Source organism: Phalacrocorax carbo, chromosome 1 (genome assembly GCF_963921805.1).
Source record: "Phalacrocorax carbo chromosome 1, bPhaCar2.1, whole genome shotgun sequence".
In the NCBI taxonomy this organism is placed as follows: Eukaryota; Metazoa; Chordata; class Aves; order Suliformes; family Phalacrocoracidae; genus Phalacrocorax; species Phalacrocorax carbo.
Window position 1 is genome coordinate 91,404,334 of NC_087513.1, and position 24,972 is coordinate 91,429,305.

The 24,972-nt window shown below is 39.9% G+C and overlaps 1 protein-coding gene across 3 annotated transcripts in view; it reads left to right on the plus strand.

Moving 5' to 3' along the window:
- The window catches only part of ZBTB20 (zinc finger and BTB domain containing 20), a 465,440-nt gene that overhangs the window by 72,812 nt on the left and 367,656 nt on the right, over positions 1 to 24,972 (plus strand). The gene's annotated exons all lie outside the window — the stretch shown is intronic.

The window sequence follows — 24,972 nt, forward strand, 5'->3', positions numbered from 1 at the left end:
TCCCTCTGCAGCTTTTTGTGTACCCAGCTGCAGCGTTTATAGATGTTATCTTCATATCCTTTGCATAGTTCCACTGAGTTTTCGCAGCATAGGATTTGGAGAAATGTATCAGAATTGGATTTCAGAGCTGCAAATTACTTTCAAGATTTACATGGCCAAATTCTGCAGTGACACACACGTCATAACAGATAGTTAGCAAAGCAAAGAGATGTCCTCTGAGCAACAGTGCAAAATTATTACCACGTAGCAAAATCAGAGGTTAAAGGAAGAGCAATTTACTGGAGTAAATACAAGTTTAGAGGCTAGGTTGTTCCAGCATAAAGAATATCTGCGACCCTTCCTGTGTTTAGGATTACAGAACTGCAGCATAGAGCTTGCACCTGGGATTCACTTTTGAGGAGCCATTTGTTCTGTCTGCTTCTTCACAGAGATTTAGAACACCTCTGTTACAGGCTGTTGTTTTTTTCCTGGTTCCCTTCCACGTCTTTTCAAAGGGAGGAAAGAGATGTCAATGGAAAGGAAACAGAGAAACAGACTTGAGAGATGGAAGTCATGAGGCTGCATAGCCTGTATATTTCTGTTTATTATCAAGGTGCCTGGCCAGATTTCCCCAGCCCTATCAGCTAGATGTCATGGGGAGTCTTAGTCACATTGCATCTGTAACAGTGGACAGTCTAAATCCCGGGCAAGCATTTCAGCATTTGTCCTGTTAGTAACAGCTGCATGCTTTTTCTAATTAGAAATTGGGTATATCAGCTTCCTAGGGGAACACTGAAAACAAGTATTTTTGATAAATAATAAATACTAGGAAAGCTCCATTACATAAGAAATGGGAATATAAATGCCAACCATGCTTTGGGGAGGAAAGAAATTATTCTACTTTGTGTGTTAGTACCCTAAAACTAAACTGGATTAACTCCCATCTTCTGTCCATCCAGCTGGTGTCCACTGGAAACTTTATGTCCACTGGACACAATAATAATTGATCTCTTTGATCCCTTGTCAAACTCATTCCCTCCAGTTCTTCTAAGGGTGCACTTGAGATTCTAGCAAAACAAGTGTCTAAGTAATAATATACTTGAATCCCAGGCATCTCTGCAAAGCATAGGCCAAATCCCGTGAATCCATACTGAGGCAGAATTTCCACTGAAGTCAAAATTAGAAGCTTTGTCACTTGCAGGATTTCTGTCAGGCAGAAATTCCCTACTTATATTCTTCCCCTGTGGTAAAGATGACTAAACACATTTATGGATTGTTAGAAAATTTGGACACAGAAAATAATTAAAAATAAAAAAAAAGACAGATTTTTATGAGCATTTTTTTTTGTGAAGGGAGCATCTTATTTAAGCAATAATATTTCTTGAATAACAGTTAAATTAAGTATTTGAAGATTAAAATTTTAATTCTCATCAATATCAGAACAGCTGGATCCTAGACTGACTTAAGACAAAACGACTGAATGTGGACATATTTCTGCCAAGTAAAATATACAAAAATGGGAGGCCAAGCTTTTGAAGGTGGATGATATTCTTCATGTGAATTTTAGACATATTCTTTATCAAGTGGTTTAATTGAGTTAGGGAGACTGTGTCTACTTAAAACTCTTTTACATTTTTTACTAGGTATGTAATAGGTTTCAAACCTTTCTGTAGTGTGGATCTGATCTGCCACACTCAGATACGCTCAGCTCTGAAAGAAAGTCTGCAATTTCTTTTTTTTATCTGAAGTTGCTCCCAGTGGAACGCTCTCTAGAATGACAGGAGTAGAGCTTCCATCATTTTCCTGCATTTGTAGTATCAGAACCTAGTAGCAAATGTGAGAGGCTGTGAAGACATTTCATCACAGCGGGATTTTTTGAAAAGAATCTGAGTACACTTCACCAGCATCCTGGCATCTTCCTGGTACACAAACAGACAGCGTCAAGGAAACTCAGCTTTAACCTGAGCCCGTACTTCTTCGTTGCTTATTTTGCTCATCAGTGGGTCAGTTCAGCGGCCTTCTGATAAAAATTCCTTGCTGAGCTGAGGCCTGAGAGAGGGGCAGGTTGTTGCTGCTTTTCCATTACTAGCAAGGATAAAAAATGCTTCCTCCTTATCAGCAAACTGTTTGGATGAGAGCTAGAGGGGGAGTTGAGCTATGAATACAGGTGGAGGAAGCGTGTGGGAGAAAGTTGGAGACTGCCATTTTGGTACGGATGAAGAGAGGCACTCACAGAAACTCTCCCAAAACAGGACGGTTTTTCCTGGTTAATATAAGTAGATTTGGTTTCTTGTCCTTTGGCATGTTAAATACTACTGTGTATTGAGCAAAGAAGCTTGCAGTCAATCCCGTAAAAGCTTTAACAAATCAATACGTGTCCATTGCTTCTCCTGTTGCTATTAATCCCCTTACATTTTCCTGTTTACTCTTATCCTTCCCGCATATGTTGTCTTCTCTGATGTTTCATTCCCTTGCTGTTTTCATTTTTTTCTTTGTTTCTTGTTTCTCAGTAGCTCTGCTCTTTTGTGGCTAAATCCCTGAATATCATGGTCTGTCCTTACGCAAGCAAAACGGCTGTTGAAGTCAGTCAAGCCAGGGTTTATCTTCCCATGTTTTGGCCTTTGCTTGTTATCAGGTAGTTACATTATATCCGCAGCAAACTATCTGCATTTTGGGACATATGCTTCAGCCAACATAAGGCCATTTATTTTACATTTACTTCTAGAATGAGTCTGCTTACTTCCAATCCCCCATTTGGAAGCTTGTTAGGAGTGTGCATGCTGCTATAACATGCAAATTCTAATGAGTAGGTGGAGAATAAGTATTTTTTTTGTCTGATAGGTTAGTACTTCTATTTTACACATTTGAAGACAAAGATGGGAATCTGCTTGTTTAACGTTCAGTAAGATCTCAGTGTTGAGAGTCCAGGGGGTATGCAGTGCTTAAAACAAAATAACTTAGGAGCTGAGGAGATAATTATGTATGAGAGGAAATACTGGGAAGGGCAGGGAATGCAAATGAAGGCAGGCCAAGGTAGATTCAGTGCCACAGAACAACTCCCCATCTACCCCTCCCTCAAACACACAGACAATAACCCTCAGTAACCTACCTGAGTTAATGAACATTTTGCTGCAGCCAGAATGTTGATGCAAGCGATCATTACTGCTACTGGATTTCTGAGCGTCTGAGCCCACCCTTGTTCTTTGGAGTCCCAACCTACACTTTTTTGTGTTGGGTAGAAGGTAGGAAATGTTATTTCATTGGAGAAGAAAGGTTTCGTTTGGGTGTTAGGATTTTCCTGTTGATGTTATTTCCTTCTGCAGTGAAATGGAACACATGGGCTTTTTACACAAAGAATGTAAGCTATGAGTGTCAGGTCATTGTAAGAGGTAGTCCAAACCAATGTGCAGTTGTCCATAACGAGCCCTGTGCAACACTGCTCCCTTTGCTGAACTAAAAAAAGACCACCCTCTCTACAAGAAGATCATAAACTGGAGAATGTTTATGTCTGAGGCGAGGTTCTCAGTGTGGTGTCAGAAATCGAAAGCCTCTATTCCAGCCAGCTATTGAAATGTAGCAGTTAGCTCTACAGGGCAGGGTGGCCTATCAACATCAACTCACAACAACAAAACCCAAGCAGAAAACAAGAACGTGAATACAAAAAGACTAAGATAATGTTCTGAGTTCTGCCACCACTGTCCCTCTGGACCTGGGAAAGATGACTGCCTTCCATTTTCTGATTCTTCTGCATCCTGCAGTGGAGAATGATGCTACAAAGCTATCACTGTAAAGCTCTTCCTAACAGTTACAGATAAAAGTACAGGTATATTATGACTTGCAGCTATAACCTCAAGGATTTTTCAGTTTGCATCTCTGATGTGCTGTAGGTCCGTAGCAGAGTGCTTACAGATGAATGTGTACTGACCCTCTTTCCGTTAGCATCCACTGCTGGCAGTGGGACTTGGGCTTCTCAGTGAAATGAATTCTTGTCTGCCCCAGTTTGCCTGTTCTTCTGCATGTCAGGTTCATTGCATTTTTGATGCAATAGCTTATGGTGCTTTAAGGACATAGTGTAGCTACTATGTGCCTTCGAGTTAACAAATTTTAAGTATTTAAATAACATAGGAAAATGAGAAATGGTGTCTCCTGTGTTTGGAATGACTATCACTGACTTGTGGAATCGAATAAAGATAGATACTAGTAGCTTTACAGCCATCAAACTGAGCTTGGAATGCCAATTGACCCTTCCACTTTGTATGTTGACTGGTGACTACAAATGAGAAGTCTTCCCACCCCTGCCATGGGGTTATGAGACATGGCTATGTAGTAATTAATGCCACTGTATCATTTTTTAACTGCTGCAGAAATACAATATCAGATGCTCAGATGGCATCAATTGGCTTAGCTCCACTGAAGGCAACAAAATGCGATGCCAGCTTATACCAGCTGAGGATCTGGCCCACAGTTAAAAGGAAAAAAGGGACAGGCTGCCAATATGGCAGGGAACATATTGAGATTTATGGTAGTGATTTAATCAGTAAAAAGTTCTGCTTGGAGTGGTTGTCTGTCTGCACATTCACTTGAGCTGGAGACATTTGAAGCTTTAACATGACCTGCGTGGACACATTCCCACTCTTGCACTCTCTTCCACACTCTGTGCTCTTAAACATCTGAGGGCATCCCACCTCATTCCCCTTCTTCTAGTTGACAATCTCTCCTCACAGGTCTACCACAGATTCAGGACCATACGTACTTATAAAACATAATTTTAATTTGGATTACTTTATTTATTCCCTTTTGCTTGTATTTCTGGTGTTGCTTTCTTAATCATATCTAAAAATGGGGGGAATTTCACACGTTGCTGTTGTAACTGTTTATCTAGCTGTCCTATTTGCATTCAAGTATTATATTAATCTTGATAAGAATAAGAAAATCCAGTTTGCTGCTTTGTATTCAAATACGGAGGTAATTTTTTACTTGGAGATAAGGTGACTGTAGCTAACTTAATGCTTGTAAATTTTTATCTGCTATAAATATGATTGAATAACTTGATGGATAGAAATTCTTTTCTCTGTATTACAAAGTTAGTGAATGAAATACTTATTAAAGATGAAATGGCTGTAGAATCTGCACAACTTTTTTCTCCTGCAGTAATATAACTATTGTAGCATTTGGTTTATAATGAGCGCTGTCTCTAAACTTGTGAGCCATCCCCAGTTCTGATATCTTGGTTTTGATTTTTAATAACATCCAGAGGAAATAATCTTCTGGGTATGGCAGTTTCCACACTTGGTCCCATCCATCTGTAGTGTTGATAATTTGAGAAACTCTGTGGTCCATTCTTGTACTATGAAGTTGAGGAAACAGCTCTCTTCTGCACTAAAATACCTGCCTTAAAACACTTAACTAGTTGATTGATTACTTGGAATTTGACCTACAATATATATGTCCAGCCACTTTTGGATTACACCCTACAACTACAAGTTTAAGCAGGATAAACTTTCAGAAGTAAAGTGTTTGAATATCTAAAGCCTGCAAAGTATGTTGAGTTTTAAGCGTGTAATGAATTTGCTCTTCTGTGCTCTAAAAGTACAGAAAAATAAACTAATCATTAAAACATCTCCAGATACAAAGCTCAGCTGCAGTTTTTAAGAAGTTTCAAAGGATGCTTTGAATGACGCTCAGTCTCTTACCATGGTATATTTTCCTGCACTTCAAAGTAAGACTGAGTCTTCTGTGGCATCTATATCATGTAGGTGCTGAAACGAACGTCCGGGAGGCAGGACACAATGTTCTCTTTTTTTTCGTTTAGTTTCCTAATTATTGTATGTTTCAAAGGATGCTGTGATACCTCAGCTGGAGGACTGCTGCCTGTCTTAGGAAAAAATACAGGACCCAGTCCATGTCTTACTGAGGTCTGTGAAAAGATTCATGTTTCAACCAACAGTTGCAAGTTTAAACTTAAAGCATGTGGTATCTTCAAATCTGGTATGTTAGAGGTATGATAATTTTAGTACATTCTCTTAAATAGTACATATAAACACTTGAGAATAGTGTAAAGTACTTATAAGAAAGGTATGACTTGTATTAAAATATTGCAACAAACGTTTAAAGCAATACTTATTCCTGTATTCTCAGTGGTTTTTTTTTAGACATTCCAGTGCACTTTACAAGTTTCCAAATGATAATATATTTTTGAAGAACCTTAGAGTGATTTTACAAAGTATCATTATCCCCATTTGAAAGATGGGGAAACTGAAACACAGAACAGTTAAGTAACTTTATCAGGGTTGTAGGATAGTTCACTGCTAAGCTAGGGATAGATTATTTCTTGGAATCAAGTGTTTCATGCACTATTCCACTGCTTCTCTGTGTTAAAGAATGCTACAGTGCTTTTATGACACAGTTTAAAGGAGAAACCCAACTAGTGGTCTCATGTTTACAAGTCTCTTGAAAAAGCACTTCTTTAGCTGAACATCTTCATTTGCCATCCTGACGTTTTATAAATATTAAGTTTTTATAGACACACACCGTGCAATATAGAGGAGGACTGAGAATACCATTTTTGACTTGCCTGGGATTGCAGTCAAAAACAGGGGGCAGAATCTGGCTAAGAAATATTGATTTGAAATTCATATAAATGTACTTCAACTCTTCAAATACTGTTTCCTGTATATTGGACCAGAACAGAAGGTTAGTAGGAGATGGATGTCCCTAGTTATAAATAATTGTGACAACAACTAGCAGTACAGTGCACTTGAAAGAACAGTTAAGTCTTGCTGCAAAATGCATCCTAACTACAAAACTGACAGCCTGCATGGTGCTGTGGATGGAGGGCAGCCTGTAGTGCTATTCAGAATAATAATATTTGCTTATATCTGCTTAGAATAACCCAGAGTTTTGTAAATATCTCCTAGAAAGTAATATGGTGCTTCTTACTCTGGTATTATTTAGAAGTTCAGCAGGCATTGTTTATAAGAAACCTGAATTCAGGTTATGTGCATCCTGCACTTCTGGAGCAGGATGTTAAACTGATATTCTTTTAAAATTACAATAGCTTTTACCTTACAGCAGAGTGTTGATGGTATGCTTTGTCGCCTGGCTGGCACCAATTAAGACTATGGTTAATCCAGTTTCTTATTTTACAGAAGCCACTGCAGAAAAGGATACATTCTTCTTTCAGACTCTAAGCTTTGCTGAGGTACACAGCCTTGATGTAATTTGAAGGAAAGTTTCCATTTACAGAGAGGGTAACTTCACCCTAAGATTGTTGCCAAAATACCGAGTCCTGGCCTGTTCCACAATGTCTAGGATCCTTACCTAGTGTTTAAAAAGAGTCTTTTGAATCACTGTTGTCATTAAGCTCCATCACACACTGTGTACTTTCTGTTCTTGGACAACCTAAGAAATGTCTTTGCCTGCCACTTAGTCACTGGCAACCGTGGAGGCAAATCTGAGCTGCATTTACCTTAGAGTCCTCCCTAAATGTTCCCACCATTCTTGTGCCAATCTTAGCCTTAAGGGAGACGTTTTCCAGTGAAAGGAAAGGCACAGTCTCTCCCACCAATGGAGGCTGTATTCTGGTGACAAGTAGCATTATGTGTATATATTGCTAGGGTTACTTGTCACCTTTGGTCCTCCTAGCTGAATAGATCTACGTGTTGAGCAATGGAATGATTAGGCAGTGTCTTTTGAGAGTTTATTTCTCTTTTAGATGGGATAAGTTTCTGTGTCACCAGCTCTTTACCAGAGGGCCATGTTTATTTGCCAAGTAATGGGATGCTTCGGGTATTGTCAGTACGATTCCTGCACTGTGTTGTTAATAGGCACTTCATACTTCAACATCTGTAGAACTGGAGGTGCGTTAAGGGGAATCAAAAGATTGTCCATATCTGTCAGCTGCTGATGCTGCATCATCTCAGACACAGAGAGGGAAGGATGTACCCCTCACTCTAACATAGAGAAACATGAAGTAACTTGTGTTACTGTCTCAAGATCTTGGAACCAATCACATGAATAAAGCTGAAGTGGTAGCTGGTAAAATGGCCTCTTGGAGCTTCATTCCTATGTATACTTTCTGAAGTCTGTGCAGAAAAAATAGGTAAGAAGCTCTACTGCCATTGACATCTTTTATTTAAAAAAAAAAAAAAAAGGTCTGTCAACTCAAGAAAGTAGCTTAAAAAAAACTGAGAAATGAGCCTGTGTTGGACATTTCTATAGAATTTCTAGGATTTTACTCTCCAGCCTCTTGCTTTTACTAGAATTGTCCATTGTTTATCTGATGGAAAGTAAACTTAAGTCCTAGTTCATGAGCTAGTCTTTGAGTCGAGCATCTCATACTCTTACTGTTGAGGCACAGCTCTTACAGTAAACAAACCAAACCTCAACCATGTTGACGCTTTTCTGCTGGGGGATTTTTAGCAGTGAAGAGAAATTATTTGGTTATTTAATGCCCATTCTACTACAGCCCCAACAACATAAGGGACACTAATTATTCTTCATTCAAGAAGCTCTGATGGTTTGGCATGCTGCATCCTTCACTAGTGGGAGATTCTGCGTCAAAAGATCTAACAGGTAACAGTGTAAGGTAAGATAGCAAATGAAAGCTTGTTAGACAGAGCCAACATTTCTGCCTCGTGGTTGTACAGGTGTCATTGGACCACCAAATGACAAAAGCATTATAATGACTAACTCTGATTCAGGTTTAGATGAGAACATCAAACCACCTAATGCTGGATGGGACACCTCTAGACTTTCCAATGTTCAACTAGTGCCTAACCCATGGCAATACTATCCACAACAATTACATGCTACCACCAGCTATCTCGAGGATCAGTTTAGGAAGAGAGCAGTTGCTTTGCCCAGGAAAATTTAGATTAGATGCAAAATTGGATTTTTCATAAGGCCTTGTTTTTACCTAGCTACGAATGTTTCCTTAGCACAAGTGAAAACTTTACACATTTTAGCTCAAACTGTACTCTACTAAGCCTCCCACGTTTATACCCATCTTCTTGGCAGTCATCCCAAAATATGTTTGGGTTGAGGCATTACACATTACATTTGGTGAAGCTTTAGCATTCCCTGTTGCTCACATCAATCCTTATTTCTGTTTGCTCTTGTAATTTACAGTTAATGAAAATTCTAAGTTTACCTTTGTTTTTGTTGGCGTCTGTACAAGAGAACCCTTTAGCCTTTTCAGCCTCCCATCCAAATGGAAAGCCGAATCCAAAAGGGAGGGTAAAACCTATCTGAGCAGTTTCAGTTTAGATAGAAGCCCTTAGCATGCGTGTCAGCATTGTAACATTTCTAACGAACAGTGAAAGAACCTTGCTCAAGGCTTGACCTGTGCCTGCTCTTGTAAGTAGGCTTGTAAGTAGCAGGTAGGCACCAGACTAGTAGCTGATCATAACATCAGAGTGCCAGATCTTAACGGCCATCTGGTTAATGGCCTTAACCAGATCCCGCTCCCTTCCAATTCAGGCAAGATTCTGCCTGAAATTAACAGCAATTTGCCTGATTACCAGGGTGGGAACATGGCTAATAACAAACCCATACTGATGACCTTAACACAGTGTCGGCAATATTGACAAAACAAATCATTCTGGAGTTATTGCAGTCTTTTCTAATGAAAGAAAATTAAAAATTGCCTCGCAGATTTTCAGTTCAGGAAGTACCTTTTCTTTCTACCTATGGTGCCACCTATGCACTGAGCTGTGTATGTACAAGGTTAGAATGTTAAGCAATGGGCTGTAAACACATGGTACATATATAATTTCTATACATACACAAAATTAGATAATTGCGTGATTCATGTTATGCCCATAAATACACTTATTTGACAGATGGTTTTAAGCATTAAAAATTCCTATACAGCTATAGAATTATTTTAAAATGCAGCCTTTTCATTTACTTTTGGTGCTCATTACGTGTTCTGAATCATTGTGTGTTTTGAAACGTTACCTCTTCTATTAACAAAATATTTGGCAGGTGAGAAACACTGACAAATTCAGAAAAAATGTGTAACCCAGAATTATGTTACAGTTGTGTATTTCTGAAAAAGCGGGTCTTCACGAAGGCAAGCCTGTCCAAGCCTTTCTGCATCTGCTTATTGTGCTACACACGAGCCGTTTTCCTCGCGTCATAAAAGTGTTGCTTTATCAGTGGGAACTCTGATCACATTTTAAAAGTTAATTTGCTGTTTTCTGGTTCTTCTTGCATTGCCATTGCAGAGGCTGTCTGGTCTGACGTGCTGGAGGACAAGGCATGGGAGAAAAGCACTGTTTGCACCTGTTTAAAATCTCCAAGCGCTTTGTGTGGTTCCTGGGCAACAGGCAGGAATCGTGAAAAGCTAGGCTGCACTTGCTCAATTGTTGCTGGCATCTGTGACTTTGAGAGAGCACATAGCACCTCCTTAGCAGGTTGCTTGTGTTATGTGACATGCACTGAGCATGGGAAACTCTGAGCTGAACTCTCTGCCTTTGCTGCCTACAATCGAGGCTGGGTCGCCTGGAGTTGCAGACTTGGCCAAGGAAAGCATTGTAGAGATGTAAGGTGAGATCCTCATTGGTAAAGGGGCAGGGAGGTGAGGCAAGTAGTGTGAATCAGTGTTTTCTGGTTAGAAAAGGGGAATAGTAGCATAGGTTCTCTGCACCAATGGGTGCTGTTTTCCTCCAGCAAATATGTTCTTTTAGAGTATATTTGCAGTGGTGCAACATACAAATAGAGGGGATAACATGGATTTGAGTGTGAATGTGTGCATATGTGTGCACACATGATATGTGCACTGCAGTGTGGAAAATATAAGATGACTTCATGAGATAATTTTAAATTTTATTTTAAGCTTTGATTTCTGGGTCTTGTTGTTTGCTTTGAGGGATCAGAATCAAATCAATCTTTGCAACCTTGATCTTGGCCTAATTAGGCAGCATCCAAGCAGCAGATGCAGTCACACTCCAAGCCTGACTGGCAAATTGAGACTGTTTCACCTTCATATCTACTGAGTTTGTGCCTCTTGGCTCAGATTAAGCATCTCTTGGCTTTTCTAAAAGGGAGTTAGTATGTTATAAATCTATTTAAACAAACTGCAAAGCTACAGCATTGTTATGATCTGTTGAAATCTTCATCATGAGACAGAAACAGATGTGCCATTGTCTTAAGATCTGTTTACAGTCTATGCTGGTTTAGCCCAGGAGTGATCTATGGACCAATCTCTTCCTTGTTTTCGTATCAGAGATCTCTTTTCTGCAGCTCCAGAAAATCTTCTTTAGACATACAATTCAAATATTGACAGTAGAAGTCATTAACCCAAGATGAAAAAAAAGCAGAAGGAAGCCTGCCTACTAAGCAAATTAGATACACTCATAAAAGAAAAGTCTATGAGGGCTATTTAACACCAAGATACGAATATAACCACTTACTCAGTGGTTTGCTAGCAACTGGAAAAGTTTAATGGAGGGCAGCAAGACTCCTGATTTGCCCAGCCCACAGATTCCTTAAGTAACTGCCCTGGCTAGTGTCAGGGACATGCTGTTGAGCCTGTGCAGCTGTCTGTACAGTCTGCAATGGGACATGATGTGGGCATGGTAAATTTTCAGTTGAAGCATGCTCCAGATACATGCTTCGGTGCTTATCTGTTGTTGACTTCTTAAGAATAAAATAAAGCACAAGTTGTCTGGTACTGAGGGTAAATGTGATAAAATAAATACAGACCAGAGATTGGCATTTTATCTTGTATATTCAGCATGAATCCCTTGACTTATTTTGTGGTCTAGACCAGGGCTTTTTGTTTCCTCATCTAGAAAATGGGGATAGTTGGTGTTTGTATCTCATATTGCTATATAAAAATAGTATATTGTGAACTTTCTTTTCATTGTTGCCCTGTGTTTGTCTGTTGTTACTTCCATTTCTGTCTTAAACTTGGGTTATACCATACCCCACCATGGAGCGCCTTCTGAATTCATTATCTGACATTAGTTTGGCTATCAAATAATAGAATGGAGTAAACTGAGATATGTATGTAGGTCTGTTTGCCTTTTTGCTGTCTTTTGTCATGCAGGCTGGAAACTGGACCACACAACGTGCAAGTTGACATCACTTCAGTCAGGACTCTCAGTATTTATCTGAGAACAATATACATAGTGTATTATTCTTTAGGAAAGTACTTGTGATCCCTTGATTGGCCTCGTTTGGTGCTGTTCTTGATACCATCTTCTCATTGCAGTGGGAGAATTGCAGGTTTCCTCCTCTGCAGGTACAGGGAACACAGAAATTTGACAAATTCCTCTTAACCCTGCTCCACTGTTTTTAAAAATCATAAAAATTAGATCTGTAGGACTTTTTCTGCTAGTTTAGAACATGTTGTTAGCTGGTAATAACAACTGTGCTGCACAACACACACAAGCCATGGGCTGGATGTTTGCTAAACACATGATAATAGATGTTGCATTTTTATGTATTGATTCATTTTATGTAGACTGTATAGCACCAAACCCACCTACTCACAAATAAAGTGCAATAGAAAAATGACATTCAGATGTTCAGGGTATGACTTAAACTCTTGCAACCAAGGACAATATAATTGAGAGACTCATTCTGTTTATAAATCATACTGTTGTCTCAGGTATTCCAGCTCGCGTAGTTGGAAGGACAGACCTCACTAAGAGGATTATGGGAGTTGCTATGTATAGGGTACAGTAAGATGAAAATAGTAGCATCAGATTTTAGTGGAGATATGTTTGACAAGTGTCTCTTTAATTTCTAACTTGGGATCCCCATGGTTTAATTCATTCTGTAAATTACTTTCACATTTTTAACATCCCCAGGTGTTGACAGTCTGCAGAATAAAACATCCCCTATCTCAGAATGGCATACTTGCTTTGTTACTAGAGAGTGTATCTGCATTCATTTGCCATGCCAGATCTTTCACCATTTCTCCGTGAACAGAATTGTGGAAGGAAGATGTGCTTCTGTGGGAGCCTTGCTATGCAAGAACAGCGTGGATTATTCAGAAATATCAGCCAGTCTCCTTTTCTGTAGGCTCCCTGGTCAGAATTCAGGGCTACCAGATATACCTTGAACAAGTTAGTGTGACAATAGACAACTCTGAAGTGGCTGCATTACCAGCTGAAGAACCTGGAGAGTTTTAGTGACTTTAATTTGGGTCACATCTGACCACCATTTTAGAGGGGGGAAGGAAAGGAAAGAAAAAGAAATCTCTCTCTAGGGATGTGAGCATGGGCAGAGCCTGTCCTTTCACCCTGGAGTCTCCAGACTTCTTTTTTTTTCTCTTGGGGAGGGGGGGAGGGCTTGTTTTCCACACTGCAGCTTCCATGTGTCTAGGCAGCTGGATGTAAAGATTCTTCAGAGGCTAGTGTTCCTTCTACTCTATAGTTCCACCATTGCAGCAGGTAGTGATTGACACCTGTTGTCATACTTGCGTCCTTAAGATTGCTCAGAGCCTATTAAAAGCCCACCTTAGCACTCGGTGCTAGCCATCTTTGCCTTTTACCTTTTGGAATGGTTTGTTATAATACATGTCAAATGGAGGAAGAGGAAAAGCAGAGAGGCCAAAGAAAGAGGTATGCAAAGTTATTTAATAAAGCTACATTGATAGATGATATAAAACCAAAACATCAACTAGCAGCTGAACTTTCCTTCTGAACTGCACGGTCCTCCCTTTCCAGGCTTCCGAAGTAGCCACGCTGTTTCACCATTGAACTTCCTTGTCAGTGTTCCAGAGCATGTGCAGCACTAGAAAGCGTTATTACTCTGCTCTTTGTTGTAGATAAGTTGTAGGTTGTCTGTTCTGCCTAGTCACTGGTGGATCACGTCTTCGAAAGTCCATCAAACGTGCCTAACTGCACTAACAGTGTTTTAAAAGAGAGCACAGTCCAGAGACACATCTGGGCACTGAAATTTCTGTTACAAGAACGATACAATGATAATGTCTGGGCTAAATCTACCAGCTTTTGCTGTTACTGTTCTCCTGCACGTTGTTGTTCTTTTACTGATCTGCAGAGAAACTTCATAGTGAGAAGTTCTGCTAAGGAAGCAGACCCTTGGAAAACAGATTTGCACAGGGTAATTTTTTTTTCTTCAATAATTGGAGATTACCTTGCCAATTCTGCTTGTGATTTCAGCTTGCTTTTTTTTATAGAAATTCTTTTTGGTGTCAGCTCACCTAAATTGACAGTTATCCCAGAGACGGTGAGGCTAATTGTCCTAATTAATACAAGTGGGCCCAGGTGGGGATAATTAGAGCTTGTGACCAGTCAGGTGGTATGGGCAAAAAGCCCTCTGCCATTTAAGTACCATAATGGAGAAGCTGGTGGTACCTAAGATTGTAACGCTCTTGTGGTAGGTTTTATTTCTTTGACTTCTGCTTGGATTTTTGTGTAATGTATGTTTGATGTATGGCTTTTCATGTATTAGAGGTGGTGTGAGGGAGGAGGGTTCCATTAAAGAAAAAACATTGTTTGGTTACTCCAGCCTCGTAGCTTTTGTTGATCCTGGCATAGTCAATAGTGTATTTCTTATTGTGTTAGGGTGTACTAGGTTCACCTAGCAACTGGAGATGTATACATTACCTACCAAGTGAAGGGAGAGTGTAGGATTGTGTTATGTTTCCACAATGTTGTAGCTCTAAAATGAAAGCTATGATAATACTACCAAGGTACACAAAGGGAAATCTCTTAACTGGGATTTTGCATGGAAATGGTTAAAGCAAACTTGGAAATCTTTGAAAGTGTAGTTTTTGTGTAGGGGATGGCAGAATATTATGCTCTTCTAACAAGCATCTATCACTTCATCACAATTTACACTGCTCCTTGATCATCCTTCTCCATTTCTGAGTTACCTTTATGTCGGTAGCTGTCACTGAAGACTTCCACCTGCTCCCTTGCATCTGACAAAGATTCTAAACAGGGCAGATTCTGGTTGTTGACTTTGAGAGTAGATTTTAGCCCAATTTACATAGCTAAGATTTGGCGTGCTATGCTATCCCAAGTGTCTGTTCAGTGAAAAACATGCAGTTCTCTGTGCCTCCTATAATTTTGTTTGCCAGCAACCTGGCAAGCAAAACTCTTTTCAAGTCCTGACCTAGCTGATGGCTATTTGAGGGCATAGAAAAATGGAAAACAAATAGCAGTTACAGTAGTCCAAAAAAAAAAAAATTATTTGGATGAGGGTTTAGGCTAACATCCTGCAGTTCGCTATCACCTTCAAGAATCCCATTGGACTGTCCTCCTAACCACACCTTTTCTATACCTGTGGAGTAAAGGCTACAATCTTCATTTTTCTGTGTAGGGAGAAAGATTTTTCCTAAGCCAGGCAATAGGACTGTTGAAAGATATGGGAATAGGTCAGCCAGTGCCTGCTGTGGTCCTGTAATCGCAAGACAATCTCTCTTTCCCTTCATAGTAATCCGGCTGCAATAATGTTGTGTGTAACCTATGCTAAGCAGTATGAATTGTATACATCTTGCACATCAGTTTTACTGTCTTAAAAAATGAAGAGTTTTTTCTTTTTCCCCTTCCTTTGAAGTTTTAAAGCAGAACTTGCTGGTGACCCACTTTTGCTAACAGTTCTCTTAACTAACCCCTGTACTCGCTTATACTTTTTTTTTTTCTCCTCTTCCACCCACTGTCTGTCTAGCCTGGTTTAAAATTTTTATATATGTACTTTTAAAAAATTGATTAGTTGGAGAGCTGCCCGTTCTTCTGCACTGTATAATAAGGATTTAAAAACTGCACACTGAATTCTGTATAGTGTAATTAAAACTGACCCAGATTTGGACCTGAGAACACCAGGACTTAGCCAAACTTGCCATGAGCTGAGTTCTGATGGCAGATGGGAGCTAATGAGGACACACTACACTCCAGAATTTCCCAGCTGCTTGGCCCCTTTTTGTACAAACAAGGTTTGGAGTGAAGTCCCAATCCCAAGAGCGTGTTCAAGCAAATGTGCTACACCCAGTGTATTGGGAAACAAGGCAGTGCTGTCAGGCTGCTTCAGGAAATTTTTGAGGTGTTATTTCCAAAGGGCTTTTACTGTGTATCCCCGTGTCATGCGTATGCTGTCTCCCAGCTTCCACCTTATCCTAGGCTGAGTGTGATCACGTGCTTCAGACCCTGCCTGAGTATCCTCCCCTAATTTCAGCTGGGGGACTTCCACCTTGATTTAATGGAGTGTTAAAATCCCAAAGTACTGGGTCTCCCTTGGACCTGGGTGTCCCTTCAGTGGATTCGATGTCCTGGGACTATTCAGGCAGATGTAATTGAATCAGTCTGAAGCAGCTGTAGCTGGCATGTGGTCTCTCAGATTGCTAGCACCTGCTTGGTTGTGGTTTTTTGTTTGTAACTCACTAGAGTGAAAATAGTGCCAAAACCAGCATTGGTCTTGGAGCTGATAAAGCACTCCAGATCCTATATCCCTTTCCCCTTCTAGCCTAGCCACCTCATTACTCGTGCCTGCAATAATGTTGTTGGTAGTGAGCAGAAACAGGTTTATGTATCTCCTCCAACTGCCTCCCTCCCCTTCAAGCTAGGGTACTGCCAACCCCGGCTCTCTTCTTCGTAAGTAGTAGGACCTAATTGTGCTCAGGTGTGCAGAGCGTCTGTGCTCTCCTTAGAAAATTGGGCAGCCTGTGGTTTGCTGTATCTGATGTGTGCACCAAATTTATCTACTGCTCTAACAGTCTAACTGCTGGCACAGCAAAGCTACTGTTCACATCTAACAAATGACCAAGCAATCCTGGGATGTTGCGTTCAATGTATATCCGGGAAGGGATACGGATTCCTTCCTCTGGTGTCATGTACATAGATTTTGGTTACTGTATTGCTACCATTCTAAGTTTTAATAGGGTAAGACTTCAGCAGGGACTGACAGTCACTTGGTTGCCTCCCTATATCGTGTGATTTATCATAATCAAAGTTCAAATTAAATACAACAATGCACTTGGCCAACTACAGTAGCAACACACAATGGAGTGGTTTTTTCAATGTGATGTTACGAGATGGCATGCTGAAACATTTTTTTTTTTTTAATATATTCCTCCACTGACTTCCCCTTACTTTGTTCATAAAGTTTATGTGCCTTGCTTTTTTTCGTCCTTCTCTGCCCCAAAGGCAAAGGCTGTATCTAGATTCTTATTCCGGCTGTTTTCCTCTTCAGTGTTTGCTCCACACCTCACTTCTTGCTCTTTTCTTTTGATACTTTAGTTTCCATTTCACAGACCACAGCGTTCACCTTTGTAACTTTGTCTTGAAAGATGCTACTCTACTGTGGGATCCTGATGGTCAGGAAGAGTATAATTCCTAATGCAAGACTAACTGTGATATCTTTTTTTTTTTTTTTGAATATTTGGGTAGGCTTCTGTATTGTAGAAATCACTGTATTAGCCTATTCCAGTGAAGTGCCTATTTTCTCTCTCTCTCTCTTTTTTTTTTTTTTCTCCTTCCCTTTATTTCTTGGGTGTTACTACATATTCCTAGGGCCGAGAGAGCCTTGTCCTCAGCTGGTGTATGGGGACTTACTTGCTTCCTGCAAAAGCTTTAAAAACTGCTGTTGTAGGCAATTAAAGGTCAGTTCCACAAAGTGTTGCAGGCAATTCTGAAGTTCGCTCTTTCTTTCTTTCCTTTTAACCTATATCTCTTATTTATGTCACATATAAAAAGATTATGTGATTTGCCTGTAGATATTTGTGATGTAACAAAGTCTCTGCTCCCATGGAATATTCCATTGCTTCTCCAGCCAACGTGCCAGTCCACTGCTCTGCATTTTGTTGAGCTCAGGCGTTTGAAGGGTGTTGTTGAAGGCAACTTCTCTGGGGTCCAAAATACACTTTGATTCAGTGGAGGTGAAATGCCAGTTGAAACGTACAGCATGAATTGTTTCTGCTTTTTCAAGGAGTGTAGTGTAAAGCATATGTTTCCCGTTATTTATTTGTATTTACAGTACAGATGACTACTATTTTTACCTTTAGGCTGCATTAAGTGTTCTTAGATATGAGTAATACAAGGTAGTTTATCAGGGTGTCTGTGAAAGTGGTGCAGCTAAACATTTACATAGTTGTCTAATGGAAATACAAAGGAAGATGAAAACTGGAATTCCAGTCAAGCCAGAATTGTTTTCACTAATCCAGTAAGATGATGTCACCACTTGATTTTTCTCTTGTCCTGTTGTGATTTGTAGTGTTTTGTTTGTTTGTGGGCTTGTTTTTGTTTTCTTTCCAGCCGTGCTCTTGCTTTCCTACCCTTTTCTGGTTTGGTCTCTCAAAACATCTACCAATAAAACATCCATTTGTAATGATAGCAATTGCAGCTCTTTGTAGTCTGGAAGTGCTGCAGCTACAGATATCATCTACTGAATAAAATGTCAGCCACCGATTCTAAGAGGGGAAGTTACTAAGGCTTAAATTGAGAAATGGCTAAGGACTGTGGCTCTCAGTTTTTAGGGATGATATAAAGCATTTTTGCTTTAAGCAGCAATGCTTGTTATGAATTAAATAATGGACAAGAACTATGGAATATTTCTTTTTCAGATGTTTTGGGTATCCAGCATTGTTGCTGAGATGAGCAGGAATATGGAAGGGAGACTGTTCTTGAGACCACAGTGAATATAGCACCCGTGGATATCTAAATAAATTTGCTGTTGCAAATCAGAAAGTGTTGTTTGTATGCAAAAATACTTGTTATTGGTGGTGATGGGGAACAAGCAAAGAGTAAGTATGCAAGTGTCTATCTTAAGATTTCTTGGTGCCATTTGTAGCCAGCCAGAACAAGAAAGCATCTGCCACTCTTATGGCTGTCTTGAAAATAAGTATAGTTTTAGGTCAGCAGCAACTGCTAGCTGGCATCTTTTATTCCTAGAATGCTTTTCTCTTGTACTAAAGTTTACTTCAGAAATGTAGGCACCTAATAATTGTGAATTCTAATCTAAGTACTAGAGGTAGTAGAAAACCAACACGATTTATTTTTCTGAAGTAGTCTAACTGGCATAAATGAAGAGAAAAATATATAGATGTTCTTTTCAGTCTGCTAACGTCCTGGATGTACGAGTTGTGAATTAAGTAGTGTTTATAGTGCTGAACCATCCTTCTTATACGTTTGATTTTAAAGTATCAGTTTAGAGACTCTACATCTTTTACTTGGATACCGTTAACTGATCAATTTTATGTGAAGTACGCTAGTTTTTTTGTGCACAGGGAGCAGAGCGCTTTCCAAACTAAGATATATGAGTGACTAGCACAGGAGGGTGACAGAAAGGACAACAAAGGAAGTTAATGAATTGATAATGAAGTGGGATTATAGAGGATTGAGCATGGATATTAGAACCATTTCAGACATACTTTTTAATCACTACCACTCTGCTCTGATTCTGTCTAGTGGCTTTCTAGTGGCACCACCCTGAAATGTATTGTTGGGTATTTGGAAAAAGACCACTTGACTTGCTGCTTATTGGCAAGCATGTCCACATCCTTGACAGAGGCCCAAAGGTTAAATGAATGAGAGAGATGAGATTCTTCTGTTTGCTGTGCAGTTGGTCTCTCTAGAAGAGCCTTTACATAAGTTGACAAAAATATTTGGAAAACTTGCAACAGTGTGTCTGATCTATGAACAAAGGTTTTGTTTTCTGGGCTTTTCATTCCATCACTGAATCCATAAAAGTACAACACCAAGAAATCAGTGGCCAGTTTAACACGAAAGTGAATGTAAAAGATACCATATCATGCTGTATCTAACAAATAAAACTGTGTGAGGGAATCAAACTAATACAAAGTGCAAAGGAGGAGATGCTAAAAAAAAAGGGAATCGGCTCTTAATCTCGTTTTTAGGAAGAAACCCCAGCCCAGTTCTTTCCATTAGGTCAGCCAGGCAATTTCTTGAAAGAAGCGTAACTTGTCTCGTGTGGTGCACATAACTCCCAGCCGCTTCCTGAAGCTTCAATTTTCACTTTTCCCAAAATTCTGTGCTCGACAACTGGACAGAAGGCCACGCTGAGTTAAATATTATTGTTCTGGTGTTCTCCAGCCATTTGCAATGCACATAATCAGGAATTCAGCTATGTCCCAAGAAACCTGTTTAACCTAATGAGAGCAAATGGCAATGGGTGTTCCTTACTCGGGACAGCAGTGCCAACGTTTCTGCTTAATTGGGACGTATTTGGCTGGTTGCAGTGCTTCAAGTGGTCTTTAAACAGGTGTTTAATGGGTGTGGAATTCTGAACTCTGCTCTTTTGATACAGAAGTTGCCAAATAAAGATTAACAAAATAAAAAGATCTAATGCAGAATAAATAATTTTTATCTTTGTATATTTATTCAGCATAATTTTTACTTTAACTTTTAAGTCCCAGGCGGGTGGGGAGGTGTTTCTTCTCATAATTGAGAAAGTCCATTAAATAGAACAACAGGATGTCTAACAGGGTGTCCTAATTAAAATTACCCTGTAATTTGAACAAAACATTCATTTGTATGTAGCTAAGGTTGACCTAAAACCCATCTAAATCAGGAAAAATTATGATACAATTTTTTTTCTGCTGAAAATGAAACTTAGCATTCTGCCAACAAACAGCATGATTCTGTTGTTATACGGTATTCAAGATTAAGGATTTCTCTTAAGTGTTAAAAAAAAATGTTTTGAGAAAATTTAAAATAGATTTCTCTCCTACCTCCATCCTTTGATAGTATTCGTTCGTGGTTGCATTTCTGCAGTATTTTGAAAGCAGAGACAATTTGTTCTGTACATAGTGTAAGCCCATCTGAAGCCTTTGGTCGTGGCTAGTGGTACTGGTGAACTAATAAGCAACGGAGATAGCAGCTGCTTAGCAGGACTGACTGGCTCGGGCTTGACTTTGCTATCTGCAACTACACGGTTTCTGACTGGCTTGGAGTGCAAGCCGGGTAATTTTGTTACCTCGGGGAGCGTGGGCCTGCATACATAATCTAGGCTATATACACAACTGGGTAGAGCTTACTTTTGTGTGTAAAACGACCTACTCGTGCTCTAGCTGTCATGCTTTAAAATTCTGCTGAGCCAAACTGCGTTTAATGTAATTTATCAAATCAAAGTGAATATTTGAAAGAATTTACTAGCTTCACAAATATTGTTTGTATTTAAAAGGGAATTCTCAGCACCTTTAACGTGACAGAACTGCACGAGCTGCAACTTGTAGATGTTGCTTCCCAGACACGAGATGGTGGAACTTTATTTGTTCCTGCCCACTGTTTCAGGAGGTTGGAAAGGGGGAGGATTTTCAAAAGCATATGAAGCTGGCCTGAATGTGCTGCTGGTGGATTCAACTTGAACTACTTCACCATGATTTGAGCGGACAGAGATCATACCCTTGTTTCTTTGTATAATCCCACCTGTAATGTCTAATAAAAAGTGTTAACGAGACAGCTATGTACAAAAAGTGGAATTTCATAAATGCCAAAATTTAATTTGGTGCAAGAGGAGGTTCTTTCCACTGAATTATTTTTCTGCTTACACCAACCTTTTGCATTTTCATCTCTCAGCTTCAATGGACTACGTAACAACAAAAGAAAAGAAAGGGAAAAATCTGATGAACAATTTGCTTAACCTACTTTTAGCTCCAAGAAGAATTATTAAAATGAAGATAAAATTTGAGGCTGGTGTTGTGGCAATACACTTTTACACCAGTAAAGAGCACTTGAATAGAAAGTATTCAAATATTGGCATAATTTAAAATTCTTACTCCCCTCATTGTTTTAAAGATTGTAAAAACTGTTGTAGGCACCTGTTGTAACCCGGAAAAATAAAATCTAATTTAATCAAACAATTGTGATGATAAGACAATGATACTGTCATAATTGGATATTAATAACAGGTATTTGCCAGAGTGTATTGTGTGTGTGTGTATATATATATGTTAGTTTGCAGGTACGTATGTATGCAGGTTTTCCAATGGACAGTTATTTTAGAAATAAAGTATTCAGTGACACTACAGCAAAAATATATGCACGAGTGGGTTGTACTGATGATGACAGTATCTTAAAGGCAGTTGAAGGAAAACAGGAGTCTCCTGTTGGGGAAACCAGCCAAACATATTGTATGGGGGTCGTATAACTTGAACATGTATAGATTTGTGTAACAACCTGTGCAGCTGCCCATGGTTGATGGAAAAACTGTAGCCATCTTTAAAGCGTATGTAAGACTGGAATGAAAACAAGTAGTTGTGTGGAGGCCATTGCTTCAGAATCACACATACTGGTATGTAATGCTAGGTATGAAAGCATTATTTTATTACTGTTGAAGGAAAAAAGCTACCAATTCTTATGTCTGATCTGGTATTCTGCTCTTGAGGTCTGGTTGTAACTTGGGTATAAAAGTTCTCACTGCAATACTGAAAAGGCTGGTTATTGGTTGTTGAGGTGATGAAAATGGACGAAGATCAGGTGTCCGCACTAATTCTTCTAGTTCTCTCAGTTACTGTAATTTCCAAAGATGGTGAATCATCTGTGGATGCTAACTGGCTAGTGAAGCTGTTCCTTAGGGAAGACTTTTCCTGAAGAAATTGTAAATAATGGTGTTGGGTGATTCCTTACTGCCATAGGATCTCTCTCATGTAGGGTTTAAAATGTTCCAATTTTTGTTACTCCTAGGGCAGGCAAGCTAAAAGAGGAGGTTTGGACTGCAGTGTCTTCTGAATTCAGCTGAAATCCAGATACACTTCCCGCAACCTCCTGTACAACTGTTTAGGCAGGGTGACTTTAGAAATGCCTATGGTTAGAAAGCTTATTTTCCAGTCAGGATGGAATTAATGCTTGTGCTCCAGAAAGTAGCAGAAGAGGTGCTTAGTAGTCTAACTGTAGAGATGTAAAAGAAAATTCCTGCTCTTTATTTCCAAATGTATTTTCTGAAGTCCTTGAAGTTTTTTTCAGGAGCCTCTGGATGTCCTGGTAACAGTGGTTCTTAATCATGCACTTTATCGTTTGCCTTTGGCAAGAAAGCTCAATTCTTTCCTTTTGAACGTGGGACCTTGCCTTATTGCCTCAGGGAAGCATTACTGTAATGCATGTCACTTGAGGCTAATTCAACCTGCCACTTGGAAATTGCCCCTGATGCAGATTGTAGCAGTGCACCATTATCTCAAGCTATTTTTCATCAGAAGCAGACTGCATCTGTTCTGTATGATCTGCATAGCCTGCCAGTATATTTTAGGTTAGTATGTGAGGGGGTGGCTTTTTTACCTATAAAGCGTGTGTCCTGTTTTAGCTGGGACAGAGGTAATTTTCTTCTTAGTAGTTGGTGTAGCACTGTGTTTTGGATTTAGGATGAGAAGAAAGTTGATAACACACAGGGATGTTTTCGTTGCTGCTGAGCAGGGCTTACACAGAGTCAAGCAAGGCCTTTCCTGCCTCTCAGCCCACCCCACCAGTGAGCAGGCTGGGGGTGCAGAAGGAGCTGGGAGGGGACACAGCCGGGACAGCTGACCCCAACTGACCAAAGGGATATTCCATACCATATGGCATCATGCTCAGTGTATAAACAAGGAGAAAAGCTGGCCAGGGGTCTGCTGCTCAGGAACTGGCTGGGCATCAGTCAGCAGGTGGTGAGCAATTGCATTGTGCATCGCTTGTTTTTTATATTCTTTTATTATTGTTGTTACTATTTTCCCATTCTTTTCTGTCCTATTAAATTGTCTTTATCTCGCTCTCTGATCCCACTGTAGGGGACTGAGTGAATGGCTGTGGGTTTAGCTGCCTGCCAGATTAAACCACAACACCAAGATTGGTTTGGCTTCCAGCTATGTGATAAGAGCCTTTCTTCCATGTCATATATGGAAGTAGCCCTAGATATCTCAAGATTTAGGTCCAGAGCAGCTTAATGCAGGGTTGATGTTGAGGCCACTCTGTTGCCGTCCCTTCATTTGTCCAGTTCTGCCTCCTTAGCTCTAACCCCTGAGTTTCATGCCTGGATGTTGAGCTGTGACTGGGGGTTGATTTGGCTGAAAACTCTTGGAAAAGAAATTTACATTCAGCTGAAAGCTTCCTGAACCAGACAGTTGTCCAGTCCTGGCTCAAGGATGAGTTCAGGGACATGTGGCCAGGAGAGAAAAAAGGTGAGGGAAGGGTCGGATTGTGGCAGCTCCAATTAAAATCAGCTTTCATTGTAGGGTAGCCACACTCTTAAGGTTCTGGAAATAACAACCGAGTGGTTTTAGCAAGATAGAGCTGTGAGCGTAGGATGTGATAGTTACAGGAACTATGGCTTTGGAGCTTACTTTCTCCACTGCTTGCTAAAACCTTCATTTTGGTACGCATCAGAAACTCTGAAGATCACACACCTCAACCTTTCCATCCTTGAAAAGGGAAAATGATACGAAGGCTTGATTAATTTCTTTTATGAAGTTTGGTTGCTATATGTCATTAGAAGCAAATCTGGTGGGGAAAAAAAAAGGAAACACTTTTGTAAGCAGAAGGGCATTTTCCCCTTTGAAAAAGAGCTAAAACTTCATTAACATTTCAGCCAGCTTTAAATTAAAATTTGTGCCTGAAAATAATCTATAATGTATTTTGAGTGCCAGTGAGGCATGTCAGGGCAGGATCAGCACAATTTTCTTCCATGTACAGCTTGTGATGTGGCTCCTGTCTCTTCTGCCCCAGTGTTACTGTGCCACACGTGCTGGTGTGAGAATGCCCATCAAATTAACCCTTGGCCTTCTGATCATATGAAGCCAGTATACCACATACTACGTGGCTGGCTGGGGCTAACCGAGTGGAGCAGATGACTGCTGGATCCTAAACACTGCACCTTCTTTGTACACAAGCTGTCTTGGCCTAAAGATTTTTACGATGTATAGTCCTGTTGCAATAGGTCAGCTTACACTAAAGGAGGTTTCACTTGTTATGTTTCTGTAGGACAGGCCCTTATAATAATGCTGCTAGAGTGATTGGGCCTTCTTTCCCTCTTTCCTGAGCCACTGAATGTTGGTGCTTTACTTTTTCAAAAATAAGTTTTACTTGGTCTGCCCCA